Source organism: Henckelia pumila, chromosome 1 (genome assembly GCF_033568475.1).
Source record: "Henckelia pumila isolate YLH828 chromosome 1, ASM3356847v2, whole genome shotgun sequence".
NCBI classification, from domain to species: Eukaryota; Viridiplantae; Streptophyta; class Magnoliopsida; order Lamiales; family Gesneriaceae; genus Henckelia; species Henckelia pumila.
This window is the reverse complement of record NC_133120.1, coordinates 13444349-13466687: the sequence shown is the minus strand read 5'-3', so window position 1 is coordinate 13466687 and position 22339 is coordinate 13444349. Positions and strand designations below refer to the sequence as shown.

The following is a 22339-nucleotide window of genomic DNA, read 5'->3' as shown; positions in this document are numbered from 1 at the left end:
AGTCGGTAAAGGAGTCAAAGCACAGTACTAGCATATAGAGTCTCCATGATGTTTCAAGTAGTAAGGACTAATGGTGTACAACCAAAACCGCGGACTTTATCCACTCGATAAGTGATAACCACTTGGAAAGTCCGGATAGGGTAGTTCGATTATTCATCCTATGAATATCCATTTGCATGCTTCGAACATCTCCATGTTCCCTACCAATGAAACGTGGTACTCCGCATCGCAAAGCTAGTCTCAAACTCGAGCGATCCTTATCCTTATTATCGGACGGCTCAATCGACTAGGAACAGTTTAGAATATACAGTGACTATAAGATGTATTTCATGATAGACATCCCCATGTTCTACCACATCTTACATACACTATAGTATATTCAAGGTCTTTATCAAAACAACAATAGTATATCATAATATAACAATATGAAGAAAGATAAAGTCATTGCCATTAATAAAAGTGTAAATTACATTAAACAAAAGATCGTTTGTACAAAGAGTCATCAAAGCCCATAGCCACAAGTTGGCTCACTGGGCACCCACTCTTTCAATAAGTTCAAGCCTGACAAACTAATTTCAAAAATTAATATAAAATTCATCGTGACTCAGATTGATAAACCAATTTCACCAATGTGCACAGAAACAATTTCTGCATCTTTTAAAGTCAAGATAAATTTTTCTGAATCCGAATTCAGTGATTTCCAAAAATGCCCATCCCTATGTCATTTTAGGAAATCTTACTCCTCTACTCTTAAATAAGAAGTCCCACTTCTTTGTTCATTAAATTTTACTCTTTAAATTTAACTATCTCAACGGGAATTAAAAATTCATTACTCTGTGTGACCCTCAATGGTTCAGGGATACAGCTAGCCGTGGGCTCACAACTCCTTGTGACTCGGAACAACAATTTCCGACTTGCCCATCGAATCATGGTAAGAGCGCCTAGCAACATCGCCCCATGATTCCCTAGGTATCACTGATAGTGCCTACAAGAATCAATAGATTTTGGTTAGCGTACAGTACGGTCCCTTCATCTATATATCCCGATCGAATCAACAACCATTGGTAAATCGAGAGTCGTTCGAGATTCGATAACTATGCAATGCATCTTGAAGATCAAATAGTGACATCGCATGTGCTACTAAGAAACCATTTCTTAAAACACATCATGTACTCTGGCCAGAGATTCGTCACACTAATATCTCCTCAGATTGCATAGGATATCCACCCTCGCAAGTATGTGGTGAATCCTTGACAACAAAGCATCGACTCCTATATGTGTTGTAACTGTACCCAATCCCGACACCTGATGACCCCAATAGAGTCGGTAAACGAGTCAAAGCACAGTACTAGCATATAGAGTCTCAATGATGTTTCAAGTAGTAAGGACTAATGGTGTACAACCAAAACCGCGGACTTTATCCACTCGATAAGTGATAACCACTTGGAAAGTCCGGATAGGGTAGTTCGATCATTCATCGTATGAATATCCATTTGCATGCTTTGAACATCTCTATGTTCCATACCAATGAAACGTGGTACTCGGCATCGCAAATGCTAGTCTCAATCTCGAGCGATCCTTATCCTTATTAACGGACGGCTCAATCGACTAGGAACCATTTAGAATATACAGTGACTATAAGATGTGTTTCATGATAGACATCCCCATGTACTACCACATCTTACATACACTATAGTATATTCAAGGTCTTTATCAAAACAACAATAGTATATCACAATATAACAATATGAAGAAAGATAAAGTCATTGCCATTAATAAAAGTGTAAATTATATTAAACAAAAGATTGTTTATACAAAGAGTCATCAAAGCCCTTAGCCACAAGTTGGCTCACCGGGCACCCACTCTTTCAAGTGCAGCAGATTGCAGATATTGTGACTCAGATTCGCGAGTTATGCTGACACACGACGACGAGATCTTGTGTTCGTTGTTGGTGACCACGTGTTTCTGAAAGTGTCACCTGCTACAACTTAAATTGTAATTCACCCATGTGTAGGTTGTTTGCAAGTAATATACTCGTGAGTACGAGATCGATCCACGGAGAGGATGTTGTAAGTTTAATTTTAGCAATGATATATTATAGATGTAAATATTATTATAAAACTTCAAATACACAAATTATAAAATTGTCAAGGCTTCAAAGGTTCATTGTTGGATTATTTAAGATTTCTTAACAAAAATAAATAAAAGAAACTAAAATAAGAATAAACATAAAAGAACAATTAAATATTTAAACAAGTATATCATATAATATAGTTTCCACTATATTAATATCATATTAACCGATATTTAATACATGGTACCCATAATATATATATAGATGCATAAATATAAACATAAAAAAAAATTAAATATTTAAACAAGTATATCTTATAATATAGTTTCCACTATATTAATATCAGATTAACAAATATTTAATACATGGTACCCATAATATATATATAAATGCATAAATATAAATTGACATAAAATTAAATGTTAGATCAAATCACAATATATTATTTAGAACAACCGGCAGAGCCACGCTATTGTCTAAATAAAATATATGATTTTTTATGTTAGTTGTGGAAATTAAATGTTAGTTGCGGAAATAGTAAATGTTAGTTGCGAGAAAAGTCTTAACTCCATATTCTCTCGGGTTATGATATTTCATATATAGCTGTTTTTCACTCATGGAGTTGGAAGAAAATTATACACTCATTGAAAATGGCTAATATGTAAAGCAGACAATCAAATAATCTAATATTGAAAATAAGATAGGATAATTTACAAAGAATAAACCCATTTTGTTTTTGTTTTTGAATTTTTTTTCTTTCTTTCTATTTTTTTTTTACTTGGCTGCAAAATTGTTTTTACATAACCAAATACCTCCAATAAACTTTGAAAATGTAACATTTCATTTTTTTCAAAGTTCATTTATTTGTTTATTTTTTTATGAGGTAAATCTATTAAATTGATAATTATAGTAGAGATATTAATATTCTACATCATTACAATCAAACTTCAAACAACTTTGCAGCCAATTTTTATTTGTACAATTTTTTTTAAATGGGTTTAATCTAGTAATCAACCATTAATAACCAATAAAAGCTTATAAGTTGTTTTCTCAATTCTCACCTCTCACTCACAAAATTTATGTGAGTATATATTGCACTTTTATAAATTAATTCCTTCAATTATACATGTTATTATTCATTCAATCAATATCACTTTAACTATATACTCATAAAAGTTTTAAAAAATATGTTATTTGAAAACACACAAATATATAGTTATTTATAACTTATATCTTATCGATTATATATTTTCTATTAAATTGATAAAAAGAAGTGTAAACAAACATATATATACAAAAGAACTTCATTTTCTTAGTAGTTTGTAATTTAAATATATACGAAATATTAAAATCTAATATATTGTGATAATACGATAAATAAAAACTAATGCGTCTCAGGAGTTTTTGACTTCTTACTCTGCCATTGAAAAAGAAAATTAATATTATTAATATTTCTTTTTTATTTTTAAAAGATAAACCCTCCCCCAAACCTGAATAAGACATTACTTTTTTAAAATAAGAGTAAATGATGAAAGAGATATCACTTGGAATTTATTGAAGATGAGGAACAAACACAACCCATTTCGCGACATGTTGAATCAGTGATGACTTCAACATCTTATTATGAGTTGAGGGTTGGCTTACCATCCAATTTTCTCATAAATGGGCAAATAGGGTCTTTTTTAGTCAGATTTTCAAGACCATTACCATGACGCTGTGCTTGGAATAGTTTCCATAAATGGAGAAGTTGACCTTGCACATCTCCACTAGAATGTGTCTCAAGAGTCAATGAGATATCATCTAACGACTCTTTACTCAGCTCATTCTTAATGAAATCAATTTTATCTTCTCTATTTGTGGAAACATATCCCAAATATCTGCATCGTCTATCACAAGTCCATCTGGCACATTTATGACAAACATCTAACCTCTTGGCCCTTATTTTATTTGCATAGGTGTTTTTTCCTAGTCAAGACATATTTCGAACAAGTAAGAATTTTGGAACTTCACCACCCAATAGAACTTTGGCTTCAATTATAAGACAAATATCCTCCGGAATTCTTTTTTGCATAAGCATTCTCAATCTTTTACATCTGCCTTCATAAATCATTCTCAGAACTTTTTTAGAAACAAATGGAAAATATTTACCATGTTCTTTGATTGCTTCATCCATTATGAAAATAAAGAAATTTTTTTTTTCAACTATTTTGAGAAATTGAAGTAAAACCGACTAAAAGAAGTCACAGAGTACCGTTATCCGCCACTTAACCGGGAAGTAAACTCAATTCTGCAAAAATAAAATGAAAATATAAGTAATAATTAATTTGGATCATATAAAGGCATAAACTCATCATTAAGAATTTAATTTTCTAAAAATGGTTTAAGCCTTTGCCCATTAACTTTAAACACATTATTATTTTTAGAATTTTCAACATCAACAGCACCATGAGGATAGACAAATTTAACAATAAATGGTCCAGACCATCGTGATCTAAGTTTTCCTGGAAACAAATGCAAGCGAAAATTATAAAGTAAAACTTTTTGTCCGATTTAAAAAGATTTCCTCATAATATTTTTATCATAAAAGGATTTTGTTTTAACTTTATAAATCTTTGCATTTTCATATGCATCATTTCTTAATTCTTCTAGTTCATTTAATTGCAATTTTCTTAATTTAGATGCATCATCTAAATTAGCATTTTAATTGCCCAAAAAACTTTATGTTCAATTTCAATAGGTAGATGAAAATGCTTACCAAAAACTAATCTATATGTTGACATCCCCAATGATGTTTTAAATGAAGTTTTAGATGCCCATAATGCATCACTTAATCTTAAAGACCAATCTTTTCGATTTGGATTGACCATTTTTTTCCAAAATTTGTTTTATTTCTTTATTTGCAAGTTCAACCAGACCATTCGTTTGAGGGTGACATGGAGTAAAAACTTTATGTGTAATACCATATTTTCTTAACAATGAAGAAAATGATTTATTTATAAAATGACTTCCCCCATGACTGATTATAGCTCTTGGTATTCCAAATCGACTAAAAATATTTTCTTTCAAAAATGTTATCACAACTTTATGATCATTAGTTCTACATGCAATTGCTTCAATCCATTTTGAAACATAATCGACATCCACTAAAATATAAGTAAATCCAAAAGATAATGAAAATGAACCCATAAAATCTATTCCCTAACTGTCAAATATTTCAATAATCATGATTGGATTTAAAGGCATCATGTTTCGTTTTGAAACTGAACCCATTTTCTGACAATTTTCACAAGATTTGCAAAATGAATGTGTATCTTTGAATAAAGAAGGCCAATAAAATCCACATTGAAAGATTTTCGCATCTGTTTTATTTGACGAAAAATGACCTCCACATGCCTCAGAATGATAAAATTTAATGACACTACTTACCTCATTGTCGGGTATGCATCGTCGAAAAATTTGATCAGGACAATTGTAACACCCGAAAATTTTTATACGTAAATTCGCATGCATAATTAGGGAAAATAATTATTTAAAATTTATATTTGGGTTAAATGACATTTATGTGTTATTATGTGAATTATATGCATGATTTAAATTTATTTTAGCATTTAACCCGCAATTATTGTATTTTTAGATTTTTGATAAATAAGTTATTTGATCGCGTAGACGGGACCGAGGACGAACGAGGTATCAACTTTTGAGCCAAAAATATTTTATGAGATTTTATGAGCCTTAAAAATAATATTTTATGATATTTTGGTCAATAAAATTTTAGTATTTAATTATATATTTATTTAAGGGTTGATTTTTAGCCAAAATTAGTCCCTTTATTGACTTTTATTAATTTTTAAAATTAGCATATTTATTAATTTCGGGATTTAAGTATTTTAACAACATGGTAATTTTTTATTGAGTTTTATTAAGTATTATTTATATATATTATGAAATTATCTCCTAACTAACATATTATCAATCTAAAAATCTATTTTTTTCACTAAACCTAAAACTCCAAACTCATGTTAATCCCCTAGCCGCCTCCCCCACATCATTCATCAGATTTATCATCATCTTCTTCAGCCCCTTAGCCGTGCCCTTCAGGATTTTTGTGGAGTTCTTCGCCGTCTCGTCGTCCCGGAGCCGTATACGCGATATTATTCGATAATAATTAGCAAGGCATGTTGAATTCTCTCCTTTCAACACCATATAAGCTATATATTTCGTTTTTATGTTTGTAATCATCATTTTTTTAAGGTTATATATGGATTATTTACAGAATATTCGTTCATGGCATGAACAGTCCACAAATTTGGTTTCTTTCATGATTAATGCTCACGTTTTTTTATGCATGGGATGGTCCAAGCTGATGTCCAACGTTTGGGTGCATGTGTGATGGTCCTTATGGTCGAGTGGTGTGGTCGGTTTGGGGCTGGAAGGGTCTGAAACGAAGCACTTCTTCTCTGGTGCACCAGATCGCGCATATTTGGGTTCTTAGGGAGAAGGCTTCGGTCTACCTCCTCAGTCCATGGTTTGGGGAGAGGTCTGAAGGGTTTGAACCCCCTAGATGTTAACTAGGATTGAGAAGTGGTTTCACGAAACAATATGGCCGGCGTAGGGAGAACGATCGGATTTACGGCAGCCGCTCAGGGCTTTACGCGAGCTTGGAGAACAGCATGTTGCAAGGCTTTGTTCTCCTTCCTCGAACCACCGTTTGGGCAGATTTTTAGCTTGATGGAAATGTCTTGATGTTGGCTAAGTTCTAGAAGTGGTTTCATTGTCAAATATTGTCTGATCAGAGAGAACGAAAGGAATTAGTACAGCTGCACAGAGTTGGTTGTGAGCAAAAATATGTTTGGGTTAAGTTTTGAACTTTTGGGTTTTATTTTGGGCTGGGCTTGGGCTGGGTGGTCCGGGTCGGGTCTGGGTAATATCAGGGTCGGGTCAGGTGGTCCGGGTCCGGGTTAGGTTGGCCGGCCTCGAGTATTTTAATTTTTAAGTATTTAATAGTTTAAGTGTATTTTGGGCTTTAATAATTAGTTAGAAAATTATTTTGACCTTAAATAATTTATTTAAGTTAGCCTAATAATTTTTATGGGCTTGGGAGCCCATGAATATTTTTGGGTCAGTCAATGGATTTTGGGCCAGTCTAGAATTTTATTGTGTTTAATTAAGTTAATGGGCTTAAATATTTTATTTGGGCCCAGTTAAGTTTAATTAAGTTATTTGGGCTAAAAATATGATTATTGGGTTTTATTTAAGTTTAATGGGCCTAGATGAGTGACCAGCAGTCTGGACCAACCCATGAAAAATAAATAAGTCCGGAATATATATTTAATTATTTTTATGCATGAAGTCTATTTTAAGTATATTATGAAAAATTAATTAAATATATATTACAGACATATTTTCAGTGCATGCATTCATGAAATTTCTTATATATATAATTATGTAAATGATGAGCAATAAAATATTTTGGTGGAAATTGAAGTATGTGTGACATAGGGGTGGTTTTCCACCATATGATTCGCTAGTTTTACTACCATAGGGGTGGTTATTCACCATATGATTCAGTAGTTTACTACCATAGGAGGTGATTTATCACCGCCATCGTACGTTGGTTCAGGAGACTGATCAATCGACACATGAGCGTAACACTTATGGATAGGACCATCTTCAGGTTTCAAAAGCATTGCTCAATTATGTTATATATGATGAAGAAATAATATGTTTATGATTATGGTTATGATTAGGCATTTTTATTATGTGATGAAAATATTTTCATGCATGCTCATGTACATGTATATGTATTAGTAATTATGTAATGCATTATTTTTATCCTTGTTATAAAGGATTAGACATGTTGAGCCCCTAGGCTCACTACGCTTATATGGTGCAGGTGAGCATGATGACGTTTATGTAGCTCCTACCGGTGGTGAGGACTTATGAGCTCACGGAGCAGTGGACCCCGTGACCGTCGCAGCTATTTAGTTTATTATATTGAGTTTTGAAAAATGTTTTATTTTATTATTGTTTTCGCATATCAGATTTTTCAACAGCATTGTTTATTATTTTAAATTGATGCATGAAACATTTTTAAGGATTTATTTATTTAATATTTTTTTCAGGTTATTTAAGAAAAAGTATGTTATTTTTATATACATATATGTATGGGCATGTATGTATAGTAGTATTATAAAAAATAAAAAAAAAATTTCCGCATTTATTAGTAGTAGGCATTTCAATTGGTATCAAAGCACGGTCCTTGGAGGGTGTCCATCTGCCACGTGAAGCTCAAAAATCCTACTACCGGTCTGTAAGTTTTAAATGTTTTATTATGATTTATCAGGAGCATATGTTATGACTTAAGACTTTATGTTAGCAAAGTTTTAAAATACTTAGTTATGCATTGCGATTTAAATGAAGAATATGTGGTGATGCAGTACGCCCCAAGACATGTTATACGACTGATTGACCACAAGGAATTTTGAATTTGGGAATTCGATTTTATTTTGTTGAAACTAATTTTGATATTTATGATATATGGGTTGTCATTTGAATTTTTGTTGTAACTTATTGATTTTAAGTTAGAATGATTTCATTGGTAAATTATTGGGTTTGTGATGGTAAGAGGTAGCGGACCCTATCTAGGAAATTTTTATGAAGAGCGAAAGACAGAACAATAAAGGTAAATTCCGATAAGAGGTATTAAGTTAATGTGATTGCAATAGAATTATTGCTTGAGGCAAGAGTAGGATTCCTCGCAAGATCGATTAATCGAGAGTTGTATCATTTTCTTCTTTGGTTAATTTAAAATGTTACTTTATATAGGCTAGTATATATTTTTGGGAATTAAGTCCGCTTGTATCAAATTAGGTTAGTCGGGTTCACAGATATCATATTGTCATTCATTTAACTATTAAGGTTTTTCATTTAACGAAGAAGTCATGATTTTCTTGGAGATAACACTTGTACCATAAGATTATAGTTGGTGGTTTGTGGTTTTATGTTTGTACTATTAATTATATGAGGTATAAATTGATGATAAGTATGTTTTGTATTAGGTTCTTGAATCTTTGAGAATAAGAATAATTGTGGAGTTAGTTTGATAAAGAATTTGATAATATTTGATAATACTTAAGGGTTCGCATGGTTGGTGTTACCATGTAAGCTTTATTGGGTTTGACGTTCAAGTCACTACGTTTAAATAAATAGATTTGGGAACTTGTCAGCCTGACTTATAAATATTGTGATGACTGAATGATGAAGGCCTAAATTTTTATAGGCTCGTGAAATTGGTCAGGTGTGGCATAACACTTGTTATAAATTTTGGTTTAGATGTCAAGTATAATATAAGTTTTAGATATGGCCTAAGAGTTGACGATATATATATATATTTGGAGTGAGTTATTTTGTTAAGAGTTGAGTCGTTTGAGAATTTGGGTTGTTGGTCCGACACACGTATGGGTATTTGAAGCACTTGGAATAATCACGAGTCAGCTTAATGACTTGATATTATAACTGTTATCTCGATATTTTCGTTTTACGTTAGAATTATTCAGTTTATTAGGTAATTGACTTAGTATTTTGATTTTGAGGAGTTTAGATTCCATGGACTGTAAGTAGAGGCAACTAGGAAATGATATGGAATTAACTACTAAATGTTATATGATTACGCTATTTAGAGACGATGACATGTACATACTGTTAGGGGAATTTCAATCCTCCAATAGGAGAATCTGAGTGCCTTAAGCCTAAACTAACCACAAAATTAGAATTCATATATTTTAAGCATATTCCTGACGTTAGGAGAATTTATGTTGTACATGACGTTTGACACTAAATTCACTTTTTGGGTTTCATGGATTTATAGCACTCGAGATTTAAGACTTTCAAGTGTTCAATAGTTGGAAGCGTAGTGATAAATGGATAAGTTGAAGAAAATTGCGAGGATGGCAGATGTTCAACTCAAAGATGTTTAACTTGTTATAGAAGGCTAGTGTGTGGATAAGCTTTACAAGTTGAATTTATTGGAGTTGATATTGTAATCCTATGTTTTAATAAATAAATTTGGGAACAAAAGTGCGGCTCACGAATGTTGGGGGATTGATGAGTAGAGTGTATAAGCATATGAAATCAGTCAAGTTTTGGCATAGTGCGATTGTGGTGTTTAGGAAGATGAATAGTAGAGTTAATATTTGAGTTTTACGTATAAGTTGAGGTAAGTATGTGAGTGTACTTTCATTATAGTACTAAGATTTGTATAAAATGTCAGATTTTGTTTACAGTGGAATGTAAGTAAATTTTAATGATTCTCTTTACGAGGTGTTTCAGCAGCGGAAGTTTATAAATGTAGGTTTGATGGAGATAAAGAGGACACCTAGGAAGGATAAAATATTTTGTTTATCAGAGTGCGCAGCAGAAGCATGACGTTTAGGATACTGAAACTTGGGAACTAGATAGGTAATCGTGGATTTAGTAAAATGGATTTTTGAGAGACTCCGTTATTAGATTTTGATCAGTCGAATTTCGAGGACGAAATTCAATTTAAGGGGGGAGAATTGTAACACCCGGAAATTTTTATACGTAAATTCGCATGCATAATTAGGGAAAATAATTATTTAAAATTTATATTTGTGTTAAATGACATTTATGTGTTATTATGTGAATTATATGCGTGATTTAAATTTATTTTAGCATTTAACCCGCAATTATTGTATTTTTAGATTTTTGATTAAATAAGTTATTTGATCGCGTAGACGGGACCGAGGACGGACGAGGTATCAACTTTTGAGCCAAAAATATTTTATGAGATTTTATGAGCCTTAAAAATAATATTTTATGATATTTTGGTCAAGAAAATTTTAGTATTTAATTATATATTTATTTAAGGGTTGATTTTTAGCCAAAATTAGTCCCTTTATTGACTTTTATTAATTTTTAAAATTAGCATATTTATTAATTTCGGGATTTAAGTATTTTATCAACATGGTAATTCTATATTGAGTTTTATTAAGTATTATTTATATATATTATTCAATTATCTCCTAATTAACATATTATCAATCTAAAAATCTATTTTTTTCACTAAACCTAAAACTCCAAACTCATGTTAATCCCCTAGCCGCCTCCCCCACATCATTCATCAGATTTATCATCATATTCTTCAGCCCCTTAGCCGTGCCCTTCAGGATTTTTGTGGAGATCTTCGCCGTCTCGTCGTCCCGGAGCCGTATACGCGATATTATTCGATAATAATTAGCAAGGCATGTTGAATTCTCTCCTTTCAACACCATATAAGCTATGTATTTCGTTTTTATGTTTGTAATCATCATTTTTTTAAGGTTATATATGGATTATGTACTGAATTTTCGTTCATGGCATGAACAGTCCACAAATTTGGTTGCTTTCATGATTCATGCTCACATTTTTTTATGCATGGGATGGTCCAAGCTGATGTCCAACGTCTGGGTGCATGTGTGAGGGTCCTTATGGTTGAGTGGTGTGGTCGGTTTGGGGCTGGAAGGGTCTGAAATGAAGCACTTCTTCTCTGGTGCACCAGATCATTCATATTTGGGTTCTGAGGGAGAAGGCTTCGGTCTACCTCCTCAGGCCATGGTTTGGGGTGAGGTCTGAAGGGTTTGAACCCCCTAGATGTTGGCTATTATTGAGAAGTGGTTTCACGGAAAAATATGGCCGGAGTAGGGAGAACGATTGGATTTACGGCAGCCGCTCAGTGCTGGACGCGAGCTTGGAGAACAGCATGTTGCAAGGATTTTTTCTCCTTCCTCGAACCAGCGTTTGGGCAGATTTTTAGCTTGATGAAAACGTCTTGATGTTGGCTAAGTTCTAGAAGTGGTTTCATGGTCAAATATTGTCTGATCAGAGAGAACGAAAGGAATTAGTACAGCTGCACAAAGTTGGTTGTGAGCAAAAATATGTTTGGGTTAAGTTTTGAACTTTTGGGTTTTATTTTGGGCTGGGCTTGGGCTGGGTGGTCCGGGTCGGGTCTGGGTAGTAGCAGGGTCGGGTCAGGTGGTCCGGGTCCGGGTTAGGTGGGCCGAGCTCGAGTATTTTAATTTTTAAGTATTTAATAGTTTAAGTGTATTTTGGGCTTTAATAATTAGTTATTTATTTGGGCCTTAAATAATTTATTTAAGTTAGCCTAATAATTTTTATGGGCTTGGAAGCCCATGAATATTTTTGGGCCAGTCAGTGAATTTTGGGCCAGTCTAGAATTTTATTGTGTTTAATTAAGTTAATGGACTTAAATATTTTATTTGGGCCCAGTTAAGTTTAATTAAGTTATTTGGGCTAAAAATATGATTATTGGGTTTTATTTAAGTTTAATGGGCCTAGATGAGTGACCAGCAGTCTGGACCAACCCATGAAAAATAAATAAGTCCGGAATATATATTTAATTATTTTTATGCATGAAGTTTATTTTAAGTATATTATGAAAAATTAATTAAATATATATTACGGACATATTTTCAGTGCATGCATTCATGAAATTTCTTATGTATATAATTATGTAAATGATGAGCAATAAAATATTTTGGTGGAAATTGAAGTATGTGTGACATAGGGGTGGTTTTGCACCATATGATTCGGTAGTTTTACAACCATAGGGGTGGTTATCCACCATATGATTCGGTAGTTTACTATCATAGGAGGTGATTTATCACCGCCATCGTACGTTGGTTCAGGAGACTGATCAGTCGACACATGAGCGTCACACTTATGGATAGGACCATCTTCAGGTTTCAAAAGCATTGCTCAATTATGTTATATATGATGAAGAAATAATATGTTTATGATTATGGTTATGATTCAGTTTATGATTTAGCAGTTTTATTATGTGATGAAAATATTTCCATGCATGCTCATGTACATGTATATGTATTAGTAATTATGTGATGCATTATTTTTAACCTTGTTATAAAGGATTAGACATGTTGAGCCCCTAGGCTCACTACGCTTATATGGTGCAGGTGAGCATGATGACGTTTATGTAGCTCCTACCGGTGGTGAGGACTTATGAGCTCACAGAGCAGTGGACCCCGTGACCGTCGCAGCTATTTAGTTTATTATGTTGAGTTTTGAAACATGTTTTATTTTATTATTGTTTTCGCATATGAGATTTTTCAACAGCATTGTTTATTATTTTAAATTGATGCATGAAACATTTTTAAGGATTTATTTATTTAATAATTTTTTCAGGTTATTTAAGAAAAATTATGTTATTTTTATATACGTATATGTATGGGCATGTATGTATAGTAGTATTATTAAAAAAAAAAATATTTCCGCATTTATTAGTAGTAGGCGTTTCAACAATACTTAAACAAATAAGGATCATCCCAATAAATTTTTTTGACCTCTTCCAAGAATTTATTTTTATCTTGTGAACTCCAATGAGAAGGCATTTTATTTGTCACAAGAAAATTTACAATATTAGCAAACCAAGGCATAGTAGTAGCATAAAATAGTTGATCATTCGGAAAATTTTCATTTATTGGTATTTCATTTTGAGATAATTCAGAAATTATTCTTGATAAATGATCAACTACAACATTTTTTTCCTTTTTTTATCTTTTATTACAAGATCAAATTCTTGTAACAACAAAATTCATCGTATTAATCTCGGCTTAACATCTTGTTTATTTGATAAATATTTTATGGCGGAATGATCAGTATAAACAATAGTAGTAGAACCAATTAAATAGGATCGAAATTTATCTAATGCAAACACTAGTGAAAGTAATTCTTTTTCAGTTGTTGAATAATTGATTTGGGCACTATTTAAGGTTCTACTTTCATTGTAGATCACATAAGGTTTACCTTCTTTTCTTTGTCCTAACACGTCTCCTACAGCATAATCACTTGCATCACACAATAATTCAAATGATAAAGACCAATCAGGAGGTTGTAAAATAGGTGATGTAGTTAAAAGATTAATTATCTTTTTAAAAGCAGTTTCACATTGTTGAATACATTCAAATTGTGCATCTTTTGTTAAAAGATTTGAAATTGGTTTCAATATTATGCTAAAATTTTTTATGAATTTTCTATAAAATCCCGCATGACCCAACAATGATCGAATTTCTTTGATCGTGTTTGGTGATGGTAAATTAGCAATAACATCAACCTTAGCTTTATCAACTTCAATTCCTTTTTCAGATATGACATGCCATAACACAATTCTGGATTTAACCATGTAGTCACATTTTTCCCAATTTAAAACAAGATTTTTTTCTTCACATCTTTTTAAAAATTCTTCCAAATTTTTAAGATAGTTTTCAAATAAGTTTCCAAAAACAGTTATATCATCCATAAAAACTTCCACAAATTCATCAATCATGTCACTAAAAATACTTAGCATGCATCTTTGAAAAGTAGCCGGAGCATTACATAAACCAAATGGCATTCTTTTAAATGAAAAAGTTCTAAAAGGACAAGTGCGAGTAGTTTTTTCTTGATCTTCTAATGATATTGGTATTTGATAATACCTCGAATACCCATCAAGAAGACAATAATAAGAATTACCTGCCACTTTCTCTAAAATTTGATCTAAAAATGGTAACATAAAGTGATCTTTTCTAGTTACATCATTTAATTTTTTATAATCAATGCACATACGCCAACTAGATGGAATCCTAGCTTGTAATAATTTTCCCTTTTCATTTTTTATAACAGTGATGCCTGATTTTTTTGGTACTACTTGTGTTGGACTTACCCATTTACTATTCGAGATTGGATAAATAATTTCTGCATCTAATAGTTTTAACACTTCACTTTTAACAACTTCTTTCATGTGCGGATTTAATCTTCTTTGAGGTTGTTGATATGTTTTAGCATTTTCTTCCAAGTGAATTCTATGTGTGCGGATTAAAGGATTTATACCTTTTATATTTTGCAAAGTCCATCCAATTGTATTTTTGTGTTTTTTAAGTAATGCTATTAAATCTTCTTCTTGTTTTGGTAAGAGGATAGAAGATATTACAATAGGATATGTTTGATTTTCACCAAGAAAAGCATATTTTAGTTCTTTTGGCAAAGGTTTTAATTCAAGTTTTGGATTATCATCTTTTTTTACTTCTTCAAGTTCATTAATTTCTTCAAATAACTTTGATTTAAAAACATTTTTTGAATTAAAACTTTCCACTAAACAAACTTCAGATTGTTGATTTAAGTTTTCTTGGTGTATATTTTCTTCCACAATTGTTTCTATTGCATTATCATCTCCATCTTCATTAAAACTTGGTTGTTTACATAAATTGAACACATTAAGTTCTAAAGTCATATTTCCAAAAGACAATTTCATTATTCCATTTCGACAATTAATTAAAGCATTTGAAGTTGCTAGAAATGGACGTCCCAATATTACTGGAATTTCATTATGCACTTCTATTGGTTGTGTATCTAAGACAATAAAATCCACAGGATATATGAATTTATCGACTTGAACTAACACATCTTATACGATACCTCTAGGTATTTTGATTGACTTATTGGCTAGTAAAAGAGTGACAGATGTAGGTTTTAAATCTCCCAACTTAAGTTTTTCATAAACTGAATAAGCAAGTAAATTCACACTTTCTCCCAAATCTGACAACGCTTTTTTAATTTTATTTTTTCCAATAATACATGGACAACCAGGATCTTTATATTTCAAAGTAGAATTATTTTGAATAATAGAACTTACTTGTTCAGTTAAGAATGCTTTTTTCTTTACATGCAATTGTCTTTTCACAGTACATAAATCTTTTAAAAACTTTGCATAAGAAGGTACTTGTTTAATATCATCTAATAATGGAATATTTATTTTTACTTGTTTAAAAACTTCATAAATATCATAATAAATTTTTTTTTTTTTTATTATTAACTAATGCATGAGGAAAAGGAACATGTTTATTTGACTCACATATTATTTCAGATAATTTATCATCAAATTTTTTAATCTTAGGACTCAAAGTATCATTTTTCTCAAAAGTATCAAGATTTCCATCCTTAATCTTTGAGTTTAAATGATCTTTGTTTTCATCACTATATGGATCATTAACTATTTTTCCACTTCTAAGAGTAATAACAGATTTTACTTGATCAAACTTATCTTGATTTTGATTTTTAGGATTAGTTTGTGGTTGAGATGAAAATTTTCCTTTTTCATGAATATTAAGTGCAGATGCAAATTTTGCAAGAGTTTCTTTCAAATCATTCATAGATTGAGTGTTTTGAATATTGATAGACTCTTACTTTTCAATGTATGCATGAATTTCATCTTCAAAATGTTTTCTTGGAGGTGGGATATAAGGAGCATAACCTTGATGATTTTGGTTATTTTGAAAATGTTGTTGTGAAGGTTGTGCATTATTATCGTTCCTCCAACTAAAATTAGGATGATTTCTCCAACCAGGATTATATGTTTGTGAAAAAGGATCTAATGTTGGGTTTTTAAAATTGTTAACATAATTGGCTTGTTCATGGAGACATTCTTTAAATGAAGGCAAAGTTGGACAATTTTTTTGTGAGATGATAATGTGTATGACATATATGACAAACAATTTCTTGAACACTTTTTAACTGATCACTCTTTTTCATTTCTAATGACTCGATTTTTTTTGCTAAAGATGCAAGTTTACCTCGAATATCTGTATCATCTTTAAGATGATAAATACCCACCTCATTTGTCGAATTATAGATTTACTTGGTGGTTCAATTAAGCCTATATTATCCCAATTTTGATCATTTTCTGCTAATGACTCCAAATATTACATAGCTTCATTTGGGTTTTTATCTTCAAAAGTTCTATTACACATGAATTCTATCATTTGCCTATCTTTATGTATTAAAACTTCATAAAAGTGAGAAATTATCCTCCATATTTCAAAACAATGATGTGGGTATGTATTAAGTAACTCTTTATATCTATCCCAACATTGATAAAATATTTCCCCTTGTTTTTGAGAAAAAGTTGTAATTTGTCCTTTAAAAGAGTTTGTTCTATGGGAAGAAAAAAACTTTTTAAGAAATTGTTGTTGAATTTCTTCACATTATCTTATTGAACTTGATCTCAAATTTTGCAACCATGTTTTAGCTTTATCTTTTAAGGAAAAAGGGAAAAGCTTTAATCAAACAATATCCATGCTAAAATTTTGATCATTATAAGTGTTGAAAACCTCCTCAAATTCCCTTAAATGCAAATATGGATTTTCATAATCTAGGCCATGAAAAATTGGTAAAAGTTGAATGATTTGAGGTTTAAAATTGAAATTAGATGCATCAGGAGAAAAAACTAAACAAGATGGTGTACTAGTTCTTATTGGATTCATATGGTGCCTAAGTGTTCTTAGTTCTTCATGTTCTTGATTATTATTATTATTATTATTATTATTATCATCTTGATTATTAGAATTATCCTCCATGTTTAAAATATTTTCAGATACTCGAACAAGTCAACCACTTTGTTTACGACTCCAAACAATCATACAATTAAAAGCAACATACTATTTACATAAATAAAAAATAACAAAAATTAAACTTAATTTATACCTCCCCGTCAACGGCGCCAAAAACTTGCTACACATTAAATTGTAATTCATGCATGTTTAGGTTGTCTGCAAGTAATATACTCGTGAGTACGAGATCGATCCACGGAGAGGATGCTGTAAGTTTAATTTTAGCAATGATATATTATAGATGAAAATATTATTATAAAACTTCAAATACACAAATTATAAAATTGTCAAGGCTTCAAAGGTTCATTGTTGGTTTATTTAAGATTGCTTAACAAAAATAAATAAAAGAACTCACGAACGATGGACATGACTACATCTTGCGGTCGTTTCACAAAGTCCTCTCATCCATTCCTTCAAGCTTCAACTAGTGTGGGAGCGTTATACTGGTTGATGTTCATGTCCCGCTCCTTATGTATGCTTTTTTCAATCAATTTAGAGTAGTTCTCGACTGTCGTGGCGTCACAAAAACGCCTTTTAACGTAATGCACCGAGGACGACAAAGAAGCCGAACCCTTGCCTTTGGTCATTGGAGGCATTTTGAATAAATAATCAACTCCACTCAATCACCTCAATCAAATTATTAAAATCCCCAAACGCCCAACACAACAATTCAAGTCAAATTAAACCCCAGACAATTCAACAAACACTTGGTAGACACTATTTTGATAGTTTTCTACTTACACCTTCAGCAATAATCTCAACACGACAAAGTGAACAAGCTATGTACCTCGTTCTGGAGTTTGTACATGCCTCAAATTTTTAAGAAAAATTTTCCAGCTTTTGTCGTCCAAAAAGAAAGAGAGCCCGCAGGAACCCTAAATCCCCTTTGTTGAAATTTTCGAATGGGGAGATATTGGGGTAGTCACGGACTGGAGATGATGAGAGGGTCTTAAAATTTTGCACAATCGACCGACTTTGGTTGAGAGATTTTTAGAGTGAAATCGCCGCGAGAGAGAGTGAGATATACCCAAGATAAAGAATGAGAATTTGAGAGATGACCGTGTCTTTTAGTTCATAGATTTGAACTTAGCGCAGATGCGCTTTTGAGAGGCGCAGATGTGCTAATGTTGTTGCGCAGAGGCGCATTGTGTCAAGCGCAGATGCGCTAATGGAACCGAGCAACCGCGCAAGATGATGTGCGCAGATGATACTTTCTTCAGTTCTCTGGAATTTTGCGCAGACGTGCGTTGGAGGAGGCGCAGATGCGCGATTTAATCTCTAAAGCTCTGCCTTTTTGCGCGGTTGCGCACGAGGAAACGATCAACTGCGCTTAGTCCATCTTAATGCGTTTGAACTCGTACCAAAAATCGGAAAAAAAATCAAAAAAATTTAATTTACGACTAGAATTGCAAAATAATATTAAAAAAATAAAAAAAAAACACAAATAAACTAAATTAAGGCAATAAACATGGGTTGTCTCCCAAGAAGCGCTTGGTTTATAGTCACCAGCTCGACTTTCACCGGTTTTTATTTGGGGTCATCGAGCAGAGTGCCCTCAGCATGTCGTACTTTGTTTCCAAAATAATGATTGACCCTCTGCCCATTCACCTTGAATTTTCGTCCATCTGTACATTGCAGCTCAATGGCACCATGCGGATACACAGTCTCTACTATAAATGGCCCGGACCATCGCGACTTCAGCTTACCTGGAAACAGTTTCAAATGAGAGTTAAGCAACAAAACTTGCTGGCCTGATTCAAATTCCCTTTGCAATATTTGTTTATCATGCCACTTCTTTTTTTGGTTTTTTATATTTTGGAATTTTCATACGCTTCATTGCGGAAATCTTCTAACTCATTCAACTGCAATTTCCGCAACTCTCCGAACACTTCAGGGTCCACATTTAATTTTTCACAGCCCAATGTGATTTATGCTCAATCTCCAATGGCAAATGACACGCTTTTCCAAATACCAACCGATAGGGAGACATCCCAATACGGTTCTTGAAGGCGGTGTGGTCGGCCTTACATCTCTAAGCTCCAAGCTCCTGTAAACAAAAAAAGGCATTAGATTAATACTTGCTCCTAGATCACATAAAACCCTATTTACCTTAGCACCACCAATAAAACAAGGAATAGTAAAACTCCCTGGATCCTTAAGATTTTGTGGCAAATTATTCTGTAGAATAACGCTGCACTCTTCAGTCAAATTCACACCTTATTCTCTTGTAACCTTCTCTTCTCGGACATCACATCTTTGAAAAACTTGGCATAATTTGGCATCTTCTCCAAGGCATCAACAAAAGGAATATTGATGTGTATTTTCTTGAAAAGCTCTAGAAACTTGAAGAATTACTCATACAAAACCTTCTTCTTAAACTTCTGCAGGTATGGGAGAGTAGGTTTAAACATTGTCTTTTCCTCAATATTACTCTTGTTTTCCTCAACAATTATCTCTTCAACCTTAGAATTTTCAGCTTCCGTTGGCTTTTTACTCTCTTCTTATCCTCCTTTGGACCCTAATTCTTTTCCACTCCTTAAAGTGATATCCTTGCACTGCTCTTTCGGGTTAACCTATGTATTGCTGGGAAACTGGCCTCTATTCTGGTCCTTAAACGCATTTTCTAGCTGGCCAATTTGAGTCTCCATTGATTTCATCGTGGCACCCATATTACACATGTGTGTTTCCATACTATCAAGCCTATTCTAAGTTCTATCCATCCGCTTACCAGATTCAGTGACAAAAGTGCTCACCTCATCTTCCAAAGAAGGTTTCCCCTCACCCTTGTTTGTATTGAACCCCGAGGGAGGATTCAACACATTTTTATTGTTGGCATAAAAAAAGTTCTCATGATTACGCAAGCCAGGGTGATAAGTATTAGAGACAGGATTACCTCAATAGCATCCATAACCTCTTGGATTGATGTATTGAGCTTCTTCAGGAAGATGAGACTCCTCGATGGCTACTGACATACCTGCTGAATCTGCGACACTCACCTTGTTCAATGCAGCCACTTGTGTAGTCAAAGAAGATAACTGAGAAGATATAGAGGTGAGAGGATCCACTGCATATACAGCTTTCTTGACTCTCATACATTTAGACGGCCATTGAAAACTATTGATGGTCATATTTTCTAGCATATCATAGGCTTGAATTGAATCTTTAGAAAAAATGGTTCCTTTGGCTACAGAATCCACTGACATCCTCGTAGGAGTGCTCAATCCAATGTAGAAAATCTCGATTTGATCCCAATCAGCAAAATTTTGGTTAGTACAAAGTCTCAACAAATATTTATACCTTTCCCATGCTTCATATAATTGCTCATAATCCATCTGCCAGAAAGTGCTGATCTCGATCTTCAACTGGGTAGACTTAGCAGATGGAAAATATTTCGCAAGAAAATTGACTGCCATGTCCTCCCATGTAGTAATGCTTCCCATCGTCAGTGATTGTAGCCAACTCCTCGCCTGGTACTTGAGAGAGAATAGAAACAAACGTAAGCGAATAATATCTTCAGGAACACCATTCATTTTTACCGTGTCAGTAATTTCTAAGAAAGTTCTAAGATGTAGGTGGGGATCAGAAGTAGCGCTCCCATTAAATTGATTCTGTTGAACAATATTGATCAATGTCGGCTTAAGCTCAAAGTTGTTTGCATTGATAGTTTCTCGAGAGATTCCAGAGTAGTGAGCCTGGAAAGTTGGCCGGAAGTTATCTCTAATTGGCACCAAGGGAGCCTGTTGTTCATTTTCTTCAGCCATCATATTTAATTCTTCTCGCCTCAACCTTCTCAAAGCTCTTGTAGTGCGTTCGATCTCCGGATCAAACAGTAAAGAATTAGCGCTTTGAGATCGTCGCATACACTGCAAGTAAAAAAGAATTAAAATTCAATTAGTAACTAAAAATAAGAATAAGAAAAACACTAAATTAAAATGTAGACTAAATGGTAACATAAATAAAATAAAATTAACAATTACTCCCTGGCAACGGTGCCAACAACTTGTTGCGTATTTTTGTGCACGCAAGTGCACGGTGTCAAGTTTTAATAAAGTGTGAGTAGAGTATCGTTCCCATGAGAAGTAGTATTGATAATTATTAAGTACTTGTAATTAGAATAGTCTAAACTTTATCTTGAAAATTAAATAAGAAATTTTTTTGTTTTCAACTTAAAATAAATCCAAATAATTTTAGCAAAACTCGCACACACTTGGAAAAGTACCAATAAGAGAAAATGGTGTAGAGGTTTTGATTTCACCTAGTTTCGACAACAAAAACTTCTAATTAACGTATTTTCATGAATTCTATTCAATTAATATCCAAGAACACTTAATTATATTATTTTCCTCTTCCGAGCAACAAATAATGTGTATCAACTAAGATTCAATTCCAATATCCCTATTAAAAATCTAGTCTTAGTGATATGTGTAAAACGATGTTCTTCCTAAGGATCCGTTAATGTTATATACTCTCTCGAGCTATATAAACACTTAAAGATGTAATTTCTAATGGTCTTATTCAAAATCCCCTCTCCCGAGCAATGATTTCAAATAAATATAACAATTCAATTAGTGATCAATTAATTGAATAGACAATCAAAGCTAGAAAAAACAATTAATCTAGGAGAATTCAATCAAATAACATTAAAAAGTTGTAAAAGAGTCTACACCAGGTTCCATCGTCCCTCTAGACTAATAAAAATTTAGTTCATGATCAAATTTAAATAAAACCAAGCCATGTTCAAAAATCTAGACATCAATTTAATAAATAAAAAGTTCAAAGGAAGATAACAAAGCCGATTATGCGATGCCG

At 32.7% G+C, this 22339-nt stretch overlaps 1 pseudogene; it reads right to left on the bottom strand.

Moving 5' to 3' along the window:
* LOC140859819 (uncharacterized) overlaps positions 1-21291 on the bottom strand; it is a 70317-nt pseudogene extending 49026 nt beyond the window's left edge.
* Between the last annotated feature and the right edge of the window lie 1048 nt (positions 21292-22339).